The following is a 24,492-nucleotide window of genomic DNA, read 5'->3' on the forward strand; positions in this document are numbered from 1 at the left end:
ACATCTGGTACAACCTCTCCAGGGCCAAAAGAGAGGCATTCCTCAAACTAAAAATGATACAAAATACAAGTTGTTGAGCAGACACCTTGCCTGACTCAGTTTTGTCAACAATTTGCTTTGCTACAAAGAAATTTAAATGTTCAAATTCAAAAACCAAACAAAAACAGTTTATTCTCAAACAGGTAACTGGGTAAAGGAATGCAGAAAAATCCCTGATCCCAGAGGCAAAGGTAGTTTAAAGCAAATATGATTTTCACTCTAATTTGGCAGCTCTGTATCTTGAGAACTGCTTTACTCAACAATTAATCAGATGATGTATATTAAAGCAATACAAGCAAAATATTACCTCAATGCTCCTCAACTGGGTCGTGATTAATCCTACTTGATTAAACACAGACACAGCAAAGTGTGGTCAGGTGGGAGATCCAAGGCTTGAGCCTGACATAGGGATCCCAGAATCTGAGCAAACCCTGCGTAAATCACCCAGGTGACAACCATCCTGTTTTAAAGAGGAAGGCATCAGCTGTGACGCAGTAATGACATGGCCGCATGGACTGAGATGGGAACTGGTGACAGGTGGTCCTCCGAAGAATAGTGCCAACTTCTCTGGCCGGCAAAGGGTGAAATGGTTTATTTTGTGATAGGAAGAGAGGACCAAGTGTGTAGACAGAAAAAGTGATGGTGAATCCAGACCTGTTTGGGGTCCCAGATGCTCAGGTGGGTGAATGCTGATGCTGCTTGGCTTTGAGGCCTTGTGCCACAGTACTGGACTTAACAGCAAACAGTTCAGCTGGTGATTAAGAAGTACGCTGCAATCACCTTCAGATGCCATTCTAAAACTGAAAACACTAACAGGCAAGTAGGGCTAGAGCTATGCTTCTCTCGAAGTTTTTTCCCTCTGCCCTAAGAACAAGGCAGTCACTTCTACTTATAGATGCCAGTTAACATAAAAACACTTCTGTTATTACGTTAAACAAAATTTTCTGCCAAATTCACTTCATATCCTTCAGATCCTTGCTAATAATAGCCAAGCCTCCTTCCACCCTAACCACTGAAGAAATATTCTAATTATCTCTCTAATGTACTATTAGATAAACTTCCAAACACCATCTGAGCTAAATTCCTGTACAACAGAGGGACTGACGAAAAGAAATTTGGGCCAAATTCCATGTTCGTGTCCTCGTTTATACAGCAGAAATTGGTCAAAGGCTCCAAAGCAGTGTGAAACTGACTGAAAAGGAGTAGCATCACCTACTGAATGTTTAAGGTACTGTACTTTTTGGGTTTTAACCAGAAAATTTCTTTGAAGTTTCTGGTGGACAAAAATTTAAGATGTCTTATGTGATAAATAAGAACTGGATTTTGTAAGCTGGGGAGCCCAGAGGCACCAGCTCCACAAGTTCACAGGCTGGTGGCACAGAAAGACACAGAATGATTTCAATGCAGAAAATGCATTCGTAGGAAAAGACAGGACCCACAGGAAAGGACTGCTCCCCTCCTTGGGAAATCTCTGCGGATGTGACATTTGAGCCAGCTCTTAATGGATGGACATCCTAGGCACCGAGAATAGCAGAGGCAAGGGGCCAGAGCTGGCTACTCCTGGAGTGGCTTTGGCGCAGGAAGGGCTGAAAAGGGGTGGATTCATTATCCTTTAAACTTTCTAGTTGGCTTTCTCTCTCAGAATGCTTAAATTCACAAGCTAAGCAGGCCTAGTTATGAAGACTTTAACCAATTTTTAGATTACCGCAATCAAACAGTGATACTAAGCTCCAACTTGTATTCTAAGAAGCTCGCCAACGTTTTTTTTAAAGGCGGTCTTCCCTCGTGGTCCAATGGCTAAGACTCTGAGCTCCCAACGCAGGGGGCCCGGGTTGGATCCCTGGTCAAGGAACTAGATCCCACATGCTGCAACTAAAGTTTGTGCATGCTGCAACTAACTCCCAGTGCAGCCAAATAAAAAATAAATATATTTTTTTAAAAAGGTACCCTTATGACAAAGAACACTAGACTTCCCTGGTGCCCAGTGGTTAAGAATCTACCTGCCAGTGCAGGGGACATGGGTTCTATCCCTGGTCCAGGATGATTCCACATGCTGAGGGGCAACTAATCCTGTGCACCACAACTACAGAGGCCCACAAACCCTAGAACCTGGGCTTTGCAACAAGAAAAGCCACCACAAGGAGAAGCCAATGCGACGCAACTAGAGAAGCGTTTAGCTCCACGCAACTAGAGAAAGCCCGCATGCAGCAACAAAGACCCAGTGCAGCCGAAAATTAATACACACATAAATAGAAATGTGAGCATCAAATTTAAAAAAGATTATTTAAAAAGAAAGAAAGAGAGCACTGATTGCTTTCCACACTTTGCATTTTTAGTACTCTGAAGTCTAAAACTATTTTCATTGAGTTTGGAGACAATATAACCACAGTCTCTAAGAGGATTATTTTTAAGTTTCTTATTTCACCCCAAATTCATATTCAGATGGTGAGAATACAAAGCAATTGGGTTGGGAATGGAAAAGATTCGTTTCCATGTGAATTTCATTTCCCTAGTACTTTGATATTTTTGGTACGTCTTTCAAGGACCAGAAAAGAGTTAAAAGAGGATGTACTTTAAGAAAATACTATACTCCCAGCACATTACAGCTGCTACAACAAATGTCACTGTTTAAAAACAATCACAACACCTTTACACTAGACTTGGAGTTTGTGGGAGATAGCAACTCCTGTTTGCCTCATCCCAGGAAAGCTCTCTGAAGTGCAGCTCTCTGGAGATGAGCCACCTTGTCAACATGTGTTAAGTATCCTTTCTAACCACGACTCTGAACACTTAGTGTCAATGCAACACGGAGTTAGTCTCTGTGACCCTGATGATATCCCTCTATTACAGGGTTCTGAGCACAAACGCCTCCCTAAAGGGTTAAATACAAACTGCTAAGAAGTATTACTGTGAACCGGAACCAGAAGTGTATCTCCCACTCCGTCTTCATCTGCATGTGTCACCAGTTGGCAAGGAGTATCTCTTTTGTGTCTATACATGGCTGACAAAAAAAAAAAAGCACACCTAATTTAGATCTATTTTAAGTCTTTGAAAAGTTAGTCAGTGAACCATGTTTTCTATGAATTAAAGAATTAAAAGGGAAAAAAAATCAGAAGACGACCAGGAAAAAAAAAAAGTGCTATATGACAGTCTTAAGTCTAGAAATAAATCTATTCAAACCCGCTTAACAAAGAAAGTGTTAGTCACATCGTTCATTTGCTAATAAACATCCTTGGTTTAGACATGAAGAAAAACATATTTTAAAACCTTGCTATCCAGTTCATACCTCCCTCTCTCAGTTGTTAAATGGCTGATCTTCCAAGTTGACATAGGAAGGAGGAAAACATTCCTCCGAAAGTTTTCCTAATAGGATGAGTACTTGCCACCTCCACTGGTGCCCAGCATTTTACTATAGAAAATATATGAGGTGGGTCTTTCTAGTTTTCTCCCTCACAGCTTGCCCTATTCCATGCTAACCTAGGCAGGCCTACTATTTCACCAACTCCTGGTCTGAGAGCAGTAAAATCTTTTCTTCAAATTTGGGTCAAAAATAAACCTTCACCATATGTAAAATAGATAGACAATGGGAATTTGCTGTATGGTTCAGGAAACTCAAACAGGGGCTCTGTATCAACCTAGAGGAGTGAGATGGGGAGGGAGATGGGAGGGAGGTTCAAAAGGAAGGGGACAGATGTATACCTATGGCTGATTCATGTTGAGGTTTGACAGAAAACAACAAAATCCTATAAAGCAATTATCCTTCAATAAAAAAAATAAATTTTAAAAAAATCAACCTTCAGTATAGATACTTTAAGAGGATAAATACAAACTTGAAACCTTTATACATATAAAGCCTAAACCTTGAAAATGTCATGCAAGTGAAAAACTTGTTCTGCATGTTAAGAATTTTAGACCAGCTTAGGGCTTCCCTAGTGGCTCAGTGGTAGAGAATCCACTTGTCAATGCAGGGGACACAGGTTCGATCCCTGACTCAGGAAGATCCCACAAGCCACAGAGCAACTAACCCGGAGCACTGACTATTGAGCCCACACTCTAGAGCCCGGGAGCTGCAACCACTGGGACAAATGCTGCGACACTGGAGCCCGCGGGCCTAGAAGCCGCCTTCCGCGGTGAGAAGCCAGAGCGCTGCGACTTGAGCACAGCCGCCACTCCCTGCAACTAGAGGAACGTCTGCGCGGCAGTTTCTGACCCAGCACAGTCAGAACTAAATCAATACAATTTGTTTAAAAATTTTTAAAATGACAATTCCCAAAGGAAAGAAAAAATTCAAAAGCAGAGACTTCCCTGGTGGTCCAGTGGCTAAGACTGCGCTCCCAGCGCAGGGAGCCCAGGTTCTATTCCTGGTCAGGGCACTCGATTCCACATGCCACAACTAAAGCTCCTGCGTGCTGCAGCTAACACTCAGCGCAGCTGAAACACATAAATATTAAAAAACAATCAGAAGCAGCCCCCATTCTCTGTCCCCCATGTAGACTGCATACTATTACAAAGAGCGTCTGCACAGTCTGATTTCACTAGCCACCACTGGTTTATGATTGAAAATACTTAGTCAGAGGTCAATTTAAATACAGCTTGATAGTTCAATCTTGAATCCTACTATGACACATTTTTCTCTACTTTTGAAGGTAACTGAGCTTTTCTTGCCAAAGGCGCTCCATTCAAACACTGATTTTTAAGTGAGCATAGCCACCTCAGGTCGAGAGAAGCCACCAGACTGTTTCACATCCAGGTCCCCGATGATGCCCATGCCGCTCCTCTCCTGAATGCCCAGTCACCTGAAGAGTAGCTCTCCCCAATTCCCCTTCCCTCACAGGCTCCCCAATCCATCCTCCTTCCACATTCCAGCTGCGGCATTTCGCTGCACTCTCCAGTTCATGAACCTCTCTCTTCCTAGCGGCACATGAGGGCCACTGTATCCAGCCAGGCGCCTAACCCTTAACAAGTTGAATGAGCACTCCCATCACACTTGAAGGTAAGGTTTTTGCTGTAACATACCGCAGGCACACAGTGTGTAAGTTTGAGCCTTTTTCCTAGTCACCCTACCCTGTCATGCTTCAGAAGGCACGGCAAGTCCATAGGGTATACCAGGGTGGTGCAGTGGTGGTGGCAGCAGCAGGGGCCGTATAGGGCTACAGTGAACTAAGGGAACCCATTGGGAAAAGTCAGCCAATCCAGGAACCTCCAGATCAGGGGTCCCCAGCCTCTGGGAATGCCTGATGATCTGAGGTGGAGCTGATGTACCAACAGAAATAAAGTGCACAATGAATGTAATGTGCTGGAATCATCCCAGAACCATCCTCCTTCCCTCCGGTTCGTGGTACAACTGTCCTCCGTGAAACCAGTCCCTGGTGCCAAAAAAACGAGAACTGCAGCTCCAGGTCACTGGCCCTCAGTCGTGAACAGCAGCCTGTGGCCCAACATGGACTGGTTTGCTCTTGGGCAGTATTAACTGCCACTGGTAGCCATCGGGTGCCAACCTCAAGAGGAACAGCCAGCCTTGATATGATTCTATAACAATTACCTTTACTGTTGTTTAGTTGCTAAGTCGTGTTCGACTCTTTGCAACCCCATGGACTGTAGCCTGCCAGGCTCCTCTGTCCATGAGATTTCCCAGGCAACAATACTGCAGTGGGTTGCCATTTCCTCCTCCAGGGGATCGCCTTTATTAGCAGGCGGATTCTTTACCACTGAGCCACCTAGGAAGCTACCTTTACTAGGCACCTACAACAGTCTGGCTGCTTGCTTCGTGCTTACCATCCCCACCAGCAAATGAAGAGACTGAGGCTCCAATGTTAGGCCACTTTCCTAAGGGCACAGAGCCAGCAAGTGGCAGAATCTGGTTTTCTGGCTCTAAAGTTTCTATTGCACACAGGGCCTCCCATGGCACTTTTAACCAAGCAGTAAAGACAAATAACAGTGAACAGTTATCCAAGAACACACTCTTGCAGAAGGATCTATCTACTGTCTGCTTCCGTAAGTTCTATACACATCTCCAGAGCAGCCTTTTGCAGGCAAGCTACTGCAGGGAACCCTGTGATAATGCAACAGGAAACTGTCCTGTTAACCACCCAGCCAGACAGTCCTGAATCTGTGGGTACATGTGCTGGGCCCCCAGCCCTGCTAAGTGTAGGTCCACTAGCTCCCAGCTCTGACAGCGGCTTACTGAGCAAAAAGTGAGAGCCTAACATGTTTTCTATGCTCACACGGGAGCCTAAGAATGTAGCCTGGAGGGCGGGGAACAGGAAGTGAAGAGAGAACAAGCATCCACTTCCCAAGGGCAGCAGAGCCCAGAGGTGGGAGTCTGATCACGTGCACAGTTGCAATACTTGTCCACGCCCATTTCCGGCCTCGGCTTTCCTCTTTACCTCAGGAGTCAGTACTTGGGTGCAGAGAAAGGAAAAGAAGACTACCAGGAACTCCTTGTAATATGCTCCTTCTCCCCTGGAACCTGGGCCCTGAACGAGTATTCACCCCTGCTCTCTGGCTCCACCTCTCACAAATACACTTACTTAAGAAAAACACCTGTCACATGAATGATCTACATGGACTAACATAAAATCTGGACCACAACACAGGAAAATCAAACTAGTGCTTCCCAAGTCCCAGTATAAGAAGGAACCATAGGGCAGAGGGAACTCTGCGCCAAGAATACTAATACAAGATAAAGCAACTTAGCTCTTCGAAATCTCACCTTTCCATTGCCATAAACAACAGCCAAGTACTACCCTTGTCTGATTTTTTTTTAAGAGATTCCAAATGAGGCAAGAGGACATTTAGAGTTGTGTATCTCTTTGCATATCTGGGCTTCCCAAGTGGCACTAGTGATAAAGAACACCCCTGCCAATGCAGGAGAGAGAAGAGACACGGGTTCAGTCCCTGGTTCGGGAAGATCCCCTGGAGAAGGGCACTGCTGCCCACTCCAGTATTCTTGCCTGGAGAATCCCACGGACAGAAGAGCCTGGTGGACTACAGTCCATAGGGTCGCACAGAGTTGGACACGACTGAAGCAACTTAGCATGCATGCATGCATCTCTTTGCATAATAGGCACTGCCATGAAGAAATACCACGGGATTCCAAAAACACACTGCCACCAGCTTCAGGAGAAGCAAAGCTGAAAATGCTCTAGGAAATAACCATTCCAGAATCTCTTTTGTTTCTCCAAGACTATAGCCCCAGTCATCCTGGATCAACTAGTGCCAAAAGCCAACAATCAACTGGGAAAACACCATAATTTCTGCCTCCTTTCAGAGGGAGGAAACAGAAAACAAGAGTCCAGTGAGGAAATTAGAAGGGTAGTAAGGTTTCATTTCCAAACCTTCAAGAAACTCTACCCCAAAATCTCAACATCCAGGGATGGTCTCAGAGAAGCCCTAAGATATTCTTTCATTCATTTGTTTATTTGTCTGTGACAGGGACGTAAGGTCCGAGAGGCCTGACTGCACCTCTCTAGCCAGCTCACTGCCAGACTTCCAGCACCCAGCACAGTGTGCCTGGTGCATCGCTGGCGCCCACTTATTGCTGAATTATTTGCTGGCATAGGAAGTTATATGAGCCAGGAGTTCTAACACTTTCTATTTTCCAATCCAATTTAAGTTACATTAAAAAACAAAAACGCTACCTTAGGGCCACACAGGAAAACTCGTAGCAAATTAAGCCCTTACTTGAGTGTTCAAACGTCCCTTATATGCCAGTTTGGAGGGATAAATTCATATCCAAGCAACACATCCATATAGACAAAGGCAGACAGTCTGCGGAGAGGATAATGTCAAACTTAAAACTAGAAATTCAAAATAACATCCATTCATTTGAATGGAACAACTCCACAGAGTAGTTACTTCCCAATTTCGAAAGAGGTCAGCTTCTTTCTTATCATCAAAATCCCTCAGGGATTTAATGCCCCCAGTGCTGTCTCCAACAGGAAGGAAACCCTGACTTCCCCAGCTATTTCAGTTATATAAATCAACAGTTTATCGTCCAGAGTTAGAAGCTGGGCAGTGTTGGGACCCACATGCCTTTTAGAGCAGCCTACCAACGGATAACCACGTTACATTACATCTAATAAATGTACCTAGATCAATATCATTTCTAACTATCCAAGGGTTTTTATTGCTGTAAGGATCTTTCAATTCAAAAAAAAAAAAAAAAAAGGTTTAAAAAACTTCCTGTTAGATAAAAGAGATGAGATGGTGGCGCCACCATCCACCAAAGTGAAGTCTGTGGTACATAAGAGACATAATTTCAGAAGGGATAATAATCCCTTTAAAGTTCTTAACCTTGTGTTTTATATTTTAAAAATAATAAACTTTGCTCCTTTCCCATATGATGGAATAAATGTCCTTAAGAGAATTTAGAGAAATTTAAGATTGGCAGGTATTTCTTAGCTTCAACAGTTAAATTCACTGTGTGTGTATGAAAGAGAGAGGGAGGGGGGAGTGGAGGGCAGAGGAAGGGCGAGGAGATATTTTTTGGAGGGAACCCTTTTCTTCTAACTTGGGGGCAATGCAGTGGAGGCCTAGCTCAGATTTCTCACTCACTATTCCCCGGCAACCCAGGTTGTAGCTATCAGGGACAAGTGCCATCTGTCCCCACATGAATAAGTAAAAAAGGCTGAGCCCAACTCATCAGGCCCAATTTTAAGGCTTCCACTAATTACTAAGAAGAAAACAAGTGTCCTGCCCATTCATTCCAGTCCCCATCTGCAGAGGCTGAGTTAGCATCTCCACAGTTCTCTGGATATTTGGGACCTCAAGGTGAATTCTGATCTCATGGGCACTATGCTACACACTCAATGTACTATTATTGTGTGGCAACAAATGCCTTTGTACATCATGTTTGCAGTCGTCTGTCCCCAAATCTGATCCATTACCCAAAAAGAATGGTTCATCTTCCAAGGTTCTAATATAAGAAGAGATCACTTATCAGGTTGCATATCCTTCAGTCAAGCAGTCCCAAAATCGGGCCTAGGATCCTATATGGGTCACTTTCTTTTTCTTCCCACAATTCAAGTTTGTAATAATCTTCTATCCGGCCTGTGGTCTAATTATAGTACTACATCTCCTTGTCCTTAACTCACAGGTTACCCCATTTTACAGAGGGAGAAAGCAAGGCCAAGGTAAACACAAACCCCTGCCACAAAGCCAATCTATCTCACAACTGCTATCTGAACACAGAAAAAATGCTAGACCCAGATAGGCAGTGGATTTTGCAAGAGACAAGTTTCTTTCTCTTCGCTCTTCAGGCATATTTAGCCTTGGCAAAATATCAAACACTTCCTGGTCTGGGAGTCCAGGCCAGAACCATAGTCTCCTGAGCACAACAACCAACCTTTATTGCACACCAACCATGTGCTAGGTGCTGTGCTGGCTGCCTCCGGTTCATTACCCTAAATTCATTCATTCACACATCTAGGAAGCACTTCCCCATTTGTAGGCACTTTCACACATATTCACGGAGATGTGACCCCCCTCAAATATTTAGTAATGTGCTGATCTTGTGCCAAAACTTATCTAAGGCCACACAGCTAGGAAGGACAGACCCAGAATCTGAATCAGGTCCTTCTCACTTCAAAGCTCTCCCTTCCCCAACCCTGCTGGTCCTGTGGGCTTCATTTCAAATAATAAACATGTGCCAGCACTTCTCTGTCCTATCTCAGGACATCTTAAGCCCCGAGTTCCCCACCATCTTCCTTTTCCCTTCAGGGCAGTGCCTACAGCTGACCAGGAAGAGGCAGCAGAGAAGCAACCAGGTCTGGGACAGCTTCCTGCCTGGACTTGACTACTGCAGGAGCAGAGGGCCCAGGAAACTCTCCAAGCCCTTCTCCACAGAAGAAAATAGCTCGAGTTGAAACTTGTGTCCACATGGTCCACCGACAGATTTAGAACTCAAATTATAGCCTCGGCAGGAGTCTTCACAAAGGACGCAAATTAAGCAAGACCCAGATGGAAATGAACAGGAGAGAGACAGTCTTAAGTCAAACTGTAAAGTGAACTACAGTTCTAGCAGAGTCAGAGGGAAGAGCTGGTTGAAATGCTAAACCAAACAAGTTCAGCCTATGTTTCGGAACTTCAGGAACATTTCTCCCCATGTTTTTAGCCTCAGACTTGTGCATGGACACGAAGTGGTTACAAGTTACTCAGGTTTCAAATTGAGTTCATTCCTGTCCTTTGGACCATCTCTCAATGCCAGCATTCATCAACTTGGGCTCCAGAGAGCTCTGCGTTTGGCAAAACAGATAAAATTAGCTACTGGAGTGAACTTGGAATTCAGGGTGGGCCACTAAAATAAAGTACACATGAGATTTGTAAAAGCCACGTAAAAACTTCCTTTGAGCCAAGCTGAAGTCACCTAACTTAGAGAAATGAATTCAAATCCCCTGTTCTCTGCCTTCCTTCCTCCCTTCCTTGATCGAAGGTGACCCATTTCCTGCTTCTTGCCTTGCCTTTCAAACCAGAGTGTCCCACAAACTGAAGATCCACTAGAGATCAAGGGGTAAATGAGTCAACCTCAGGAGAGAAAACACAGCAGGAAGACCTGAATGAGCGGTTATTTTTTTCTTCTCCTTTTGCAGGGGTGGGGGGTGAGTTCTAGCGTGCAGAGGAGGACTGAGGATGGGACCGGAAGTGGGTCAGTCCCACAACATGAAGGTGTGATAATGGGGTACAGTGCTCTAGGCCTGTCCATCCTGTCTCTGCACTGGCCTGACAACACTGTAGTGGCCCCATGACTCAAACATGGAGTAACCACAGTTGTCATCTGACAACAGCTCTTGCTCCCCAAAATCTAGCAGGCCTTAAAGGATAAGAGAAAACAGCGTTTTGTTTTTTGCCTGTCTCCCAATTTCCCTTCCAGCCACAAATTCCTCCAGGTCCCCTGAAGCTGAGGTAAAAATTCAGAGAATACCCCTAATCTGGCCAGAAAGAAGACTGAAGGTGGGAGGGGCATATTTCTGATCTCTCCTTCCAGAACAGAGAGAAGTTGAGTACCAAAAACAGAAACAGGGGTCTGAAGTTGGGGTCTCAAAGGAAAAGTGAGGGAAGAGTTTTTGCATTAGAGAATCAGGAGGGAAACCTTAGGAAAGGGGAAATGTCCTCAGGCAAGTGGAAGGAGAACCCCTGGGAATGGAGGGGGACCCTTCAGAGAAGTGAAGAAACTCATTCCCTCTTCAATCAGAGAGGGGGTTTCTTGAAAGAGTGGAGGCACACTTCAGGGATGTGAGGAGCCTAATAAAGTGGGACATTTCATTTTAGGAAAAGAACCTCTGGAGAAGCCAGGGACCCCTCCAAACACTGCGGCACCCATAGATCAGTAGGAGTCCCCCACAAAATGGAAACTGTTTTGGAAAAGTGGGGAACATTTCTTCAGACAAATAAGGGTCCAGTCATTAATATGAGCACTTTGGAGTAGTGGGCCCCCTCATCAAAAAGTTAGGGGTCCCATCAAAAGTGGGGACAACTCAAAAAAGTGGGGAACACCTCCAAGAAGGATTCTGACAGAAGTAGGAACACCTCAGATTAGTTGAGGAGGGCCACATGGGGAAAGGAGGAGGCCACCCAGAGAAGTGGGACAGAGAAGCAGGGAGAGCAACGCGGAAAGGTAGGGGGGAAGGGGAACCCATGAAAAGTAGGGGACGCCTCAAAAAAGCAAGGGCAAAAAAGGAACACAGTACACAGTGGGACAACAGCTCAGAGAAGCAGGGATCTCCTTACAGAGGTGGGGGTCCCCCAGAGAACTGAGGGGCAGGGTCCTCTAGAAACAGGGACATCGCCTCAGAGAAGTGGCGGTCCTTCAGTGAAGATGGGGGTCGGTCCCAGAAAGGGAGGCGGTCCCACATAAAAAGCAACCCCTCGGAGAAGCAGGGGTCCCCTTAGAGAAGTTCAGAGGAGGTGTCTCAGAGACGCGGGGCCCTCAGAAAACGGGCCCCTTAACGAAGCAGGAGGTCCCTCAAAGAGATGGGGCACCCTCAGGGAAGGGAGGCCCCCCTCAGAGAGGCAGGGTCCCTTAGAGAAGCAGGTTCCGCGACAAGAGGGTCCACGCATGGAAGCGGCCCCCTCGCAGAAGCGGAAGCCCCAGAGAAGCCCGGGGCACCGGAAGCCGGGGACCCGCCACCAGCGGCGTCCGCCCCTCACTCACCGAAGTTGCTCGGCGCCTCTGCGGGCGGCTGCTGGGCCCCAGACGGCCTCGGGTGGCAAAGTCGGATCCCGTCCGCTTGGGTCTCGCGGCGGCAGCTCCCTCGGGTGGCGCCCGCGGCGGCGACAGGACGACGGACGATCGACCGACTGACTGCGCGGGCGGCGCGGAGCGCGTTCGGGCAGCGGGGGTGCGCGTGCGCGCGCCGGGGCGCTGACCCCGGGCGGGAGGAGCCGCCGCGCAGCGCTCGGAGCCGCCGCTTGGTCTCGCCGCTCCGTCTCACACTGAAATTGCCCGCTTCGCAGCCCGGCTTCCCCGGTTGCTAGGCAGATTTCGCCTCTCACACTTCCGGGTTGAGGCACGTCTCACCGAGTGGCGGCGCCGCAGGCCAATGAGGTCCGGCCAGGGTTCCCGGGATCCGCGCCCCGGCGGGGGCGTGGCCAGCCTCGTGACGGACAGCATTCGGCGGCCAATGAGCATACGGGCCGGCTGGCCCTCGGGATCGCGCCGGGGGCTTGGGCGGGCCCGAGGAGGCGGGACAAGATGAATGACATGCGATTTGCCAATGGGAGAGTGGAGCGGACCTCAGGTCCAGTCAGGGCGCTTCGGGGGCGGGGCTTTAGCTTCGGGGCAGGAACACCGCGAGGGGCGGGGCGTGAGGACGAGTCAATCCGTGGTCGGCTGCTCGGACACTGGCGGGGGGTTCTGCCCGGCTACCCGGCGGCCGACAACTGTCTGGGCAGGGGGTTCCCCGCAGTGCTCAGCAGGGGCGCCCCACCCACAATGCACCGGAGGCGGCTTAGGCCGGGCGGGCGTGGAGCGGTTACGCCGGGCAGTGGGCGGGGCCGCATGAGGCGCGCTCTAAGGACTCTGGGCGAACTGTGGCCAGCTCTTGTTCCCCAGGGGATTCGTTGACCTGGGCTCTCTTCTGACTAGAGTCACGGGTTCGACCCTCTTCTGAGGAGAAGTTTGAGGAATCTTGCCCCTGGCCCCTCTTCTGAGAAGAGTTTTAGCGATTCTTGCCTTGCCCACTTTTCTGAGAATTGCCAGAATAGGAATGATTTTGTTATAAGAAAACGTGTAGGGATTCGGGCCCCTGCCCCCTTTACTAAGGAGAATTTGGGGGCCCACTGCCTTTCCTGGAGAATATTTAGCGAACATACCCTGCCTCTTTTCTGAGCCCTAGTGGTGGCCACTGGCCTTCTTCCTCTCTGGTGTGAGGGGCAGTGGGTGTTGCATGTCCTTGGCCTTCATTTCTGAAGATAACGGGAAATTCACAACTTGCCAGTCCTTCCTTCCACCAGAGAAGAAACTTGGAACTTAAAGCACCCTTCCTCTCTCCAGAGAGAAATTGCAGGAAACTGATGGCCCCTCATCCTTTTTACTAAATAATTGCCGAGGAGCTGTGCTCCCTGCGTTTTTTCTAAGCAGTGTTTGAGTGTTGGAGAAAGAGTTCCTCTTTTCCTAAGAACTGCAACCATTTGACTCCTCTGCCCTAGAAGAGTTATCCATTTAGCTCTCCTTCCCTTTTTTCTTTTTTTATGAGAATTTTTCCAAGCAGCTATCAATTCTTTCTCAAGGGTCGAATCTGTGGTGCTTCCTAATTCTGTCCCCTATTGGGCTCTTCAGTTCCACTTTTCTGCTCTACTGAGTGAGGCCCTTCCAAGAAGCAGTCCATTTTTTCTCACCTGTCCCTAGACAAAACTAAGCAGTAACTAAACTCTGCTGTAGCATCACCATGGCCTACCAGGTGTCTGAGGCTTTCACCTCTGTCTTCCCTCAGCCCTTCTGAACTCCTCCCCTGATTTATCCCCAAAGAGCCCAGTTATACCCTTTGCATGCAACCAGACATCCATTGAATTGAAGGGGTGAAGAAGGCAGGCATGAGAAAGATCCACAACACTCAGGATTCAATATGGCAACCTGTTACCACTCCCACCCCACCCCCGCCAACCTATACACAGAAATATGCAAGATGCTGGGATACCTGAACTGTAGGATGGAACTTGGGAGCCGGTATGAACACAATAAAGGGAAATAGGCCTATTGGATAAGGCAGACTGTTATACTAAAGAGATACCAAGAATAGGTTCTAGGAATATAGAGGAGGAAGTGATTAAATGAAATAATGGATGTGAAAGTGCTTTGTAAACCTTGAAGCACTGTTCCCTGGTAGAAAGGATTATTGTAATTGTTACAAGTGAGCTGACATTCCTGGGAGAAAAGTAAAAAAAAAAAAAATGGCTGAGAGAGTGATGGGAGGGTTGGCAGAGAGCCCCGTGGAGCCTGATTCCCGGAGTGAGCTCAGCCTGGATCTAAGTGGTAAGGCTGACAGAATCCTTGGCTAGGAAGGGAAACTTCTGGAAACATGAAGACACCGTGTTCCCAGAGTGCCTTGTTTGTACTTCTGTTGTAGCACTTGCCACATTCTACAAGTGTCTAAGGCAGTCTGGGTGGACAGTAAACCCTTGGACTATGGTGACTGGCAGAGCTGGGGTCGAACCCACACCTGTCACTCTCTAGCTAGGCCAGTTACTTCCCTTGCATGCACGCTTAGTTGCTCAGTTGTGTCCAACTCTGCGATCCCGTGGGCTGTAATCCACCAGGCTCCTCTGGCCATGGGATTCTCCAGGCAAGAATACTCAAGTGGGTTACCATTTCCTACTCCAAGTTACTTCCCTTAGCCATATCAAAAAAGGGAACACCAGTTCTCTAAAGGTTGCACTGAGGTTTGTGAGCTCGAAGTGCCTTGTGTGGTACCTGGTGTGCAGTAGGACTTGGGAGCTTTTTGTTTCATTCCAGTCACTAACCAGGATGCTTTCTGAGAGCAAGAATACAGCCTTATTCATTTAAGTAATCCCTCAGTGCTTTTATAGCTCTGAATTGAACTGGGATCAAAGAGCAGTTCATTGTCCAACCCCTTCATTTTATACAAGAGAAACTGAGAGGCCCAGAGGGCAACTGTGACTTGTTCACATCCCACTGGTACTTTACGGCTGAATCCTAAACCTGCATTGTCTTAATCTCAGTTTCGGCCTCTGTGCAGGAAAGATGAGAAGGAGGGAGACCTGTGCCCCTGATCCGTTGTGCAAGGCAGAGTCATGTAAGAACCCAGAAATCCCTGGGCCTAATCTCTCTCTCAGGCAATTGTGAGAAGGTTCTGAAAATAGTTCTAATAGAGTCCCCAGACTCAAGAGCAAAGGGCAAGTGGGGCCCTTGACCAGGGTCAAGACTACCTAAATTAACTTTATCAAAGGGAAATTGCAAATGAAGTGAGGTTATTAATATTTCAGAGCTACTCTATGTAATTTCCAGATTGATCCCTGGAAATGTCAGGACCTATAATTACATCTCACCTTTTTATTTTAAGAATGCACAGAATTTCTCAGATTCTCTGGGGAAAGGTAAAAAAAAAAAAAAAGCATTGCCTAGAGGAGGAAATGTTGGTTGAATTAAGAGATGTCAATGAAATCTGGAATTCTAAGCATAAACAAGAGTCCCATTTGGCTGGAAAATTATGTCTTTGAAGAATCAGAGGCAAATGGCATTCATTGGAGAGAGTGAAATGACCCACCAAAATGGATGACAGGAGCACAGCTTCTGACATTAAAAAAGAAGAGCACTCAACTCATACCAAGGATGGGCTTTCCTTTCCACACTGGTAGCAGTGATTGCATCTTTCTGCATCAAGGCGTGTCCCTTCCTGGGTCTGGGAAATCATGTGGGCAAACTGGCTAAGTGACATTCACATCCAAATAGGGAAATGGGAACTGAGCCAGGTGAATGCTCAAGCGGCGAGGAGGGCCAGGCCTCAGCAGTAGTTAGAAAAACGAGGACCTGGTGGGCTGCCACCCTGCAGAGACCTTCTCTTGGGGTCGTGGTCCTGGACAAGGAAGAGGACCAACTGACAATGAGTAGAAAGGGTACTAAGCACGAATATTAAAGCCCACAAGGGTCACTCAGTGAGAGTGGCAGTTCAGGTGCACACAGTCAAGTTCCCCTCCATCATCGCCTCCTAAGATTCTTGGATTGCCTAATTCATTTGGATTTGCCAAGCACTCTGAAGCCCACGTGGGCTTCCCAGGTGGCGCTAGTGGTAAAGAGCCTGCCTGCCAGTGCAGGAGACATGAGCGACTCAGTTTCGATCCCTGCATGAGGAAGATCCCCTGGAGGAGGGCATGGCAACCCACTGCAGTATTCTTGCCTGGAGAATCCCATGGACAGAGAAGCCTCGCAGGCGACAGTCCATAGGGTCACAAAGAGTCAGACACAACTGACGCGACTTGGCACGCACACATGCATGCGATTCACATATCTGAGTTGCTGGCCTACTGAAATGTGCATCATTCGGCCAGTCCACTGGAATCAGCTTTGATTTTCCCGGGGAAAGGGTGGTAATAAGCCAGTTCCTTTGGGGAGGGATAAGTTAGGAGTATGTTAGTCCCAGACACTGAATTTAAAACTCCTGCTGCTGCTACTCTGTGCAACCCTGTGAACTGCAGCCCGCCAGGCTCCTCTGTCCATGGGATTCTCTAGGCAAGAATACTGAAGTGGATTGCCATGCCCTCCTCCAGGGGAATCTTCCCAACCCAGGGATTGAGCCAGGGTCTCCTGCATTGCAGGCAGATTCTTTACCATTTGAGCCACCATGGAAGCCCTTTTTTTTTTAATTAAAAAAAATATTTGTTTTTGTCTTTTTTATTTAGTTTGTGGAAGCCCAGTTTAACTCTAGTATATGTAAAATAGATAAACAAGAAGGGCTTACTGTATAGCACAGGAAACTATACTCAATATTCTATAATAACCTTTAGAGGAAAAGAATCTGAAAAAAAGATATATATATATAGATATATATATGTATAACTGAATCACTTTGCTGTATACCTGAAACTAATGCAACATTGTAAATCAACTATGTGTTCTGTGCTGTGCTAAGTCACGTTGGGCTGCCGTGCCCTCCTCCTAGGGATCTTCCCAACCCAGGGATCGCACCCATGTCTCTTTTGTCTCCTGCATTGGCAGGCAAGTTCTTTACCACTAGCACTACCTGGAGAGCCCTGTAAATCAACTATACTTCAATTTTTAAAAAGACAGTCAATCCCTGTTTCCAAAGAGAATAGACATCACTAAATCAAGAGGGTGGCCTACGATGTCCCCCTGATTCCCTAAGAGAAAGTCAAATAGCGCCTGAACTATGCGGGAGTCGGGGGGTTAGTGGAGAGAAGCTGTATCCCGTGCACTGGCAGGCGGATTTTTAACCGCTGGACCACCGCGGAAGCCCTCTTTTCTCTATCTACTCTTTGCAATTTCCATTTCTACCACAGATGCTTGGACTACCGTGTGCAAAATGTCAACTAATTTCTCTTAAATCATGGACCACATGACACCCTACTCAAAACACTCTGATTTTTACAGAGACTGTATTGCATTGCTTTTATAAATCAGGAAGAAAAAAAAATTTTTTTTTAATGACCTCCATCACCAAAGGTAAAGATTGACTCTTGACAATGTTTTAAGCCCTCTACTTGCCCTTTCTTTTCGCTACAGTTTCTTCCTGGATGCTTTCTTCAAGAATGCTGTCTTACATTGATTAATACAAAATTTTCCACATTGAATTCCAGAAGACATCAGAATGACTCAAGGGACTTTTCCTGGTGGTTCCGTGGTTAAGACTGCACCTTCCAACGCAGGGAGTACAGGTTCAATCCCTGGTCAGGGAGCTAAGATCCCCCATGGCTTGCGGCCAAAAAACCAAGAGAAGCAATATTGTAACAAATTCAATAAAAACTTTAAAAATAGTTCACATCAAAAAAAGAACAGTCTTAAAAAAGAAAAAAGAATGACTCAAAATATCAGTAGAGATTCTATGATGAGTTTCCCTGCTTAAAAAAAAAAAACAAACTTTTCTTCAACCAGAGAATTTGGCTAAGCCTTTAATATTGTTGATACATGTTGTTATGTTATATTACAACCCTCCTTGAGCATGTGATGTTTCCTTTTTTCCTAAAGTGAAAGTGAAGGTCACTCAGTCGTGTCTAACTCTTTGTGACCCCATGGACTGCCAGGCTCCTCTGTCCATGGAATTCTCCAGGCCAGAATACTGGAGCAGGTAGCTGTTCATTTCTCCAGGGGGCTCTTCCCGACCCCGGAGTCAAACCAAGGTCTCCTGCATTGCAGGCAGATTCATTACCAGCTGAGCTACCAGGGAAGCCCTTTTTCCTAAGAACATCCGTTAATATTCTGGCCAACTTAAAATCAGTAGCACGTGGCTCATAGCTTGAATGGGGCTGGCTGGGCATTTGCCCTGTCTAAGCCAGCTTCTGCCTCCCTTATTGCCTCTCCGCTTCCCAGAAGTTGTATGAGATCAAGGTACATTGCCCCATTTTGGAGGGGAGAAAATTGAGGCTCAAGGGTTTTTATTCAGCTAGGGTCACAAATAGATAAAACCAGAACCTAGGTTTAAATTCCAATTCCGAACAAAATCTCTGAATTTCACAGAGTATTTCCACCTACTAGGGCAATAAGCATATTGATAACTAATATTTTCTGTTTATAATCCTCATTTTTGTACATTTTATATGAAGTAACTACAGAGAGTACGTAGGCTGGCTTGCCTTTCCTTCTTTCCTTCTTCTTTCCTCCCTCCTTTTCCTCCTCTCTCGCACTTCTCTCCCTCCCTCTCTTTCTTTTTCTCTCTTTCTAACTCTCTCCACTAGATAATACATTCCCAAGGGACAGAACTACATTATTCAAAATACTAATACTTATAACAGATACATGCACACATTTAATATATACACAGTGGAGACGTTCCTAATGGTCCAGTGTTTAAGACTCCATGCTTCCACTGCAGCGTTTGATCTCTGGTCGGAGAATTAAGATCCCACATGCCACGTGGTGCGGCCAAAAATAAAAATACACACACACAATGCTTGAACAACAAATGCCTGGGGCATCCGCTTTTTCTGAATGCCTGCTCATCTCTCCCCTTCACATCTTCATGTAGCTAATAGCGTGTCAAGAACTGTCAGAACTGAGAGGAAGTTAAGCAATCAGCTAGTCCATCTTCAATTTCCCAAATGCAGAGTGCAGAGAGGGTATGACATGAGCAAGCTTGGCATCAAGGCGAGAGCTGAGCCAATCCCCTGGCAGAGCCAGCCTGAATCCCAAAGTCCACAGAGATCCGCTGCACTTAAGCGGTTTCTAAACTCCAGTGGAAGAGCAAGTGGCGTCCCATCTCCTGTCCTGAGTGGAATTCAGGAGTCCCCAGGGAGCTCTGGGCAGTCGCAGGCCCTGCCCTGTGGGTCACTCGCGTGTCTTTGTGAGGGGAGTTTCTTTGTCACTGCCCGGCTGCTTCCTGCCTCCGTGTTAAGGCCTCCAGGCCCGTCTGCAGGGACGCAGCCGTCAGGGTTCCTGACTTTGGCCCCCACCCGGACCCCGCCAGGCTCTACTGCTTCCTGCCGCAGGTGAGCCTCTCACACATCTGCTCACCAAGGGCCTGGCCTTTATGAGGATTTTCTTCTGCGCTGCGGCTGAAGCAAGGACAAGAGACTTTGGAGAAAGACGTTCTCCCAGACATCCAGCAACTATAGGGGTGTGTCTGGTCAGCTCGGATGCTCCCCTCTTCCTCCTTCGTGGCGGGCATGGGGCTGGCATTGGGTGGTAGCAGGATGAGCAGTGGGGATGGAACGAAACAGCGTACTTAGTGCCTCCATCTTATTTTGTTCTTTTGGACAAATAACCTTTCAAAAGTTCCCTCATTCGTTGGTATATTCATTTATTCCACAAATACCTGATGGGCCCCTAAGGGAGGGCTGAGCACGGTGGGGTTAGAGCAGTGGGCAAAAGGCACCGGGCATAAGGCATCTCTCCCTGACCTTGACCCTCCGGCCTGCTGCCCCTCCCCCATAGATAGCTACTGTCACCAGTCTCTTGAATGTCCTTCCACAGAGGTTCTATTCCACACGCAGATGTATAGGGTCCACTTTGGTTTTGCACACACACAGCATCACACACTCTGATCTTTTAAAGCAAGTGTTCTGGTGGGCAGTTTTCAAGTTGCCCCCTCAATCAGTGACCTGGGACTGTTCTAGAATGTTGCTGAGAACTGAGCATCCTTAGCCCAACATTGCTCTTCAGTATAGAAAGGGTTGCAAAGAGTGCCACATGACTTAGTGATTGAACAACAAATAGAAAGCCCTAGAAATCCCTGCATTGGGGCCTGAGGGGAAAAAGTTCCTGGATCCTTGGAGTAGGGGTATTGCTACGTCTTGGGTTAGACAAGGCCGAGTGACAACTTTGGCTTAGTTCTGGCAACAAATGTATCTTCTTCCTAGCGCAGGAGTCACTAGTGCCCCCTGTCTGGGAACCTTCACTCCTGTTCCAAATGATGCAGACAGCCAGCAGCTTGCAGCTTAGGGGTAGGTGGGGCTGTGGCAAGAATTTCAGTGCAAGGGCCCAGGTTCTCCACTGGAGCCATCACAGGCCTGTGGTCTTGGAGTTCAGGATGCTGTGGTGAGCAAGTCGAGTGGGGAGGGACAGACTGACAACAAGGTGAACGAGGCGATTTCAACCATTAAAGATGTTGATGAAGTAACTGGGGAGACTTTCCTGGTGGTCCACTGATCATGACTCCGTGCTTCCACTGCAGAGGGTTAGGGTCCCTAATCTGGGAACTAAGATCCCACATGTGAAGTGGAGCAGCCAATAAAAAGAAAAGTAACTGGGGATGCGACATAGTGACTGGAAAGGGCTCTGACCAGGACAGGGGTGGGAGACTTGTGAGCAGGTAGGTTTGAGAGATCTGAGTCTTAACAAGGACTCAGCCTGGGGATGAGCATTCTGGACAGAGGGGAGCAGTGCTCGGCAGAGAACAACTGGCAGCTGGTGGGCAGGGATTAAGTGGGAGAGAGCGGCTGATGTTTGAAGGCCGGCGAGGAAATGGGATTTTATTCTGATGGGGAGAAGCAAGCATGTTACAAGGCTCTGTGAGCTCTGTTTCCTACTGGTAAAATTCCTGGTTTGGATTCAGTAATCTTCCAGCTCTCTGGTTTCATGACTAAGTTCTTTTATTCAAAGATGTTATTGAACCGCCAGGGTGGCCACGTTTAACAAATGAAAACATAGGCCGCCCAGTTAGATTTGAATTTCAGATCAATGACCAATTCTCCCATATTATAAACCTATCCCCGAGTGTCAGAGTATCTTCCATGTGCCCGGGCCCCCGACAGCAGTCAGCTCAGGTTTGAATAATTCACTTCACACAACCCCACAGCCTACTGCCTTTGGAGGAGCTCGTCAGACATGAAGCTTAGAGTCTGGTGTGGCTTGGGAGTGAGGGATTAACCAGCTTCAAAAATCCACCTTGGCCCCAAATTGTGACCTTGAACTGGTGATTCCTTTGGGTGCCCCAACTCATTAGCTGCCCACACGGCATTGATCAAAACGCCTTCGACATCCCTGCATCCGGGTATGTATTGTGTTGTGTGGGGAGGTTTCTGGGGTGACCAAATATAGATTCTGGCCTTTTTCATGAGAATTATGAGAAGGGAGGGGAGTGTGCTCAGCACCAACCTATTATCCTCACTGAGGGTGCGGCTGTGAGACCTGAGGTAAAGTTTCAAGGTTGGAAGAATCCAGAGAGAGATGACGTGGCTGTGGGCTCCTCATTTCACCATGGGGTCCGAGGTGATGCTGGGGTCTGTCTGTGTGCAAAACCCACCTGGCCCTGTACTCTGTATCCCAGGCATGTGGGTGTTCCATAGGGCAACCCCGGGCATGGTCTATGGCTGTTCCAGAAAAGTCAGGGAGGGGCAAATAATCCTGGAGAAAAAGTAATCTCCTTAAGTCAAGGTTTTAGGTCTCAGGAAAACTAGATCCTGAATGAGGGATTTGGGTGCGGCCCTGCTGGGCCTTCCTTCTGCCAGATGACAGACGGAACAGGCGCACAGTTCCTGACTTCGGGACCCAGCTCTGAGGCTTCTTCTCTGGTTAGCTTGTGGTGCTGTCAGGAGGCTCCAACCCTTGGTTACCTGCCGTTGGAGCCCGTGTTACACAAGGGGGTGGGTGACCCCGTCTCTGTCAGTCACCATCTGACCCATGGCCGTGCCTCACATTCAGCCCTGTCTGTAGTCCCACCTGAGTTCGCTTCTGGGACGCGGGCCCAAATGTGTTGGGGGAAGAGGAACCTGAGGGGGCCTGGAGATTCAGGCGCTCCCCTGGACAAGAGGGCTCAGGCACTTTCTCCATCCATCAGTGTCCTCCTGGACACGGCCCAGGCCTCGGCTGGACTTGAGGTGGTGGTGGGCACGTGTGTGTGGCAGCCCTTGCCCTCCAGAATGCCACAGGCAGCCCAGAGGCCCATGGAGCATCCTGTCTGGAGTGTCCAGAAGTGAGGGCCGTCCATTCCCTCCCTGCAGTCTCGGTGGCTGTGTAGAAGCTGGAAACGTCATCTGCCTGCCCAGCCGGCCGGCTGGCTGAGGGAGGCTTCCCTTCGTCCTGTCACAGAGCTCCGCTGCCCGCCAGGTCCCCCGCTTGCCCCATCCTGCGGTGCGCTGCTTCTCTCACGGCAACACAGCACTTGCTCCTGTGAGGCCCATCGTAGAGCTGCTGGTAGACTGTCCACTCCCTGAGGGCAGGCACTTTGTCTGATGTGGCTCCTGCTGCGTCCCCAGTAGGTGCCAAATGTTCGGTGAGTCAATGAAGGAATGAATGGTATAGCCGTGACACCTAGAGAACCACGGGGATCAGCTTCTCCAAACTGTGTGTTACAGGAGGGGAACTGAGCAGGCCTGAGGTAAAGGTCAGCCCACACCCTTGCAGACGAGGACAGAGCCAGGCTACACTGAGGTCTGGTGACACCCAGACCAGCTTTCCCAGCTTGCTTGCCCTGCCTGATGGGGCCGCTGACTGGGGTGTCCACGCCCCCTGGTGGCTGAGGCTGGAACAGACCAGGCCACTGGCAGCAGCCGATGACACGGAGATGGGGGATTTACTTCCGGTTCACAGTACTTCTGAGCAGCTTGTATTTAACCCTTTAGGGGAGTGTCGCTGTTCAGAACCCTGTGTTGAGTAGCAGGCCATCCTCCAGGGCCACACAGGCACTCGCTCTGGGCAGAGCATGCCTACCTGCAGACGGAGCCTGAATATCAAGTTGCGCAGACACCTGACATTCAGAATTGTAGTTAGAAACACTCAAAGCAAAACAAGCACACACTGACCAAGCGGCCCCACTTCTAAGGGTCTATTTCAGAGAGCTTTTCTTCATACAGGGAACTCCTAACAGTGTAAGAATGTTACAATTTTTGAAACGATGTTTGTTGTAGCAGTCATAATTCATCGAGCATTGCATTTTTCACAAAGCATCACCATGACAGTCCCTTTAGGCTTCCTTTGTGGCTCAGTGGTAAAGAACCTGCTTGCCAGTGAAGGAGATGTGAGTTCGCTCCCTGGGTCACGAAGATCCCCCAAAGAAGGAAATGGCAACTCCCTCCAGTATTCTTGCCTGGGAAATCCCATGGACAGAGGAGCCTGCAGGGCTACAGTCCATGGGGTCACAAGGAGTTGGGACCCAACTTAGCGACTAAACAATAGTCCTTTTATTTTCCAGTCCTTGAAAAAAGTATCCAAAGATATCAAAGTGCTAGGAAAACCTAATTCACATAGAAATGAATCATTTCCTTTTCTCCCAACCAACTGCTTTGTAATCTCACCACATGAGCATGAATTTGTAGTAAAAATACTTTTAAACTTGTCAGCGACACCCCCTGCCCTCTCAGACCCCTTGCAGGTGTGAGGCTCCACTTGGCACTTCTGAGCTGACTGGGACTCTATTAGGGAAAGAAGGTGGTGTGGTTCAAATGGAAGAAGCAATGTGAGGTGCTGGACAGACAGAAACACGGCACGAATCTCCCCGAGTAGCTTTCTTTGTGGGGAAATAGAAACTCAAAGAGCTCAAGGAGACCAAAGGGGGAGCCGATACACACGAGGAATACTTCAGATCCCCAGGCCCGCAGGAGCCCATCAGCCAGGGGGTGTGAGGTCCAGGCTCCCTCTAAGGTGCAGGCCAGCAGGGACCTGGCCAGTGACTGCGGATGCTGACACCTGCACGTTGTGGGCAGCTGTCCACAGTGGCATCTGCTGGACCTGCCTAGGGATGGCCCGTATGTCCTTCCCTCCGGGCTGTCCCATGGACCCACCCACCCTACACCAGGCTTGGGCCAAAAGGTTCCCCAGTGAAACCCAGCAACCACAAGAAGAGTACTCCTCGCAAGGGGACAGGTGCGAATGAGCACAGAGTATGCTGG

At 47.9% G+C, this 24,492-nt stretch overlaps 1 protein-coding gene across 1 annotated transcript in view; it reads right to left on the reverse strand.

Moving 5' to 3' along the window:
- The window catches only part of GATAD2A (GATA zinc finger domain containing 2A), a 96,970-nt gene extending 84,641 nt beyond the window's left edge, over nucleotides 1-12,329 (reverse strand). Inside the window, exon 1 of the mRNA XM_052643457.1 lies at nucleotides 12,191-12,329. The gene's annotated coding sequence lies outside the window, so the exon portion shown is untranslated. The remainder of the gene's footprint in view (nucleotides 1-12,190) is intronic.
- Between the last annotated feature and the right edge of the window lie 12,163 nt (nucleotides 12,330-24,492).

Source organism: Budorcas taxicolor, chromosome 7, assembly GCF_023091745.1.
Source record: "Budorcas taxicolor isolate Tak-1 chromosome 7, Takin1.1, whole genome shotgun sequence".
In the NCBI taxonomy this organism is placed as follows: domain Eukaryota; kingdom Metazoa; phylum Chordata; class Mammalia; order Artiodactyla; family Bovidae; genus Budorcas; species Budorcas taxicolor.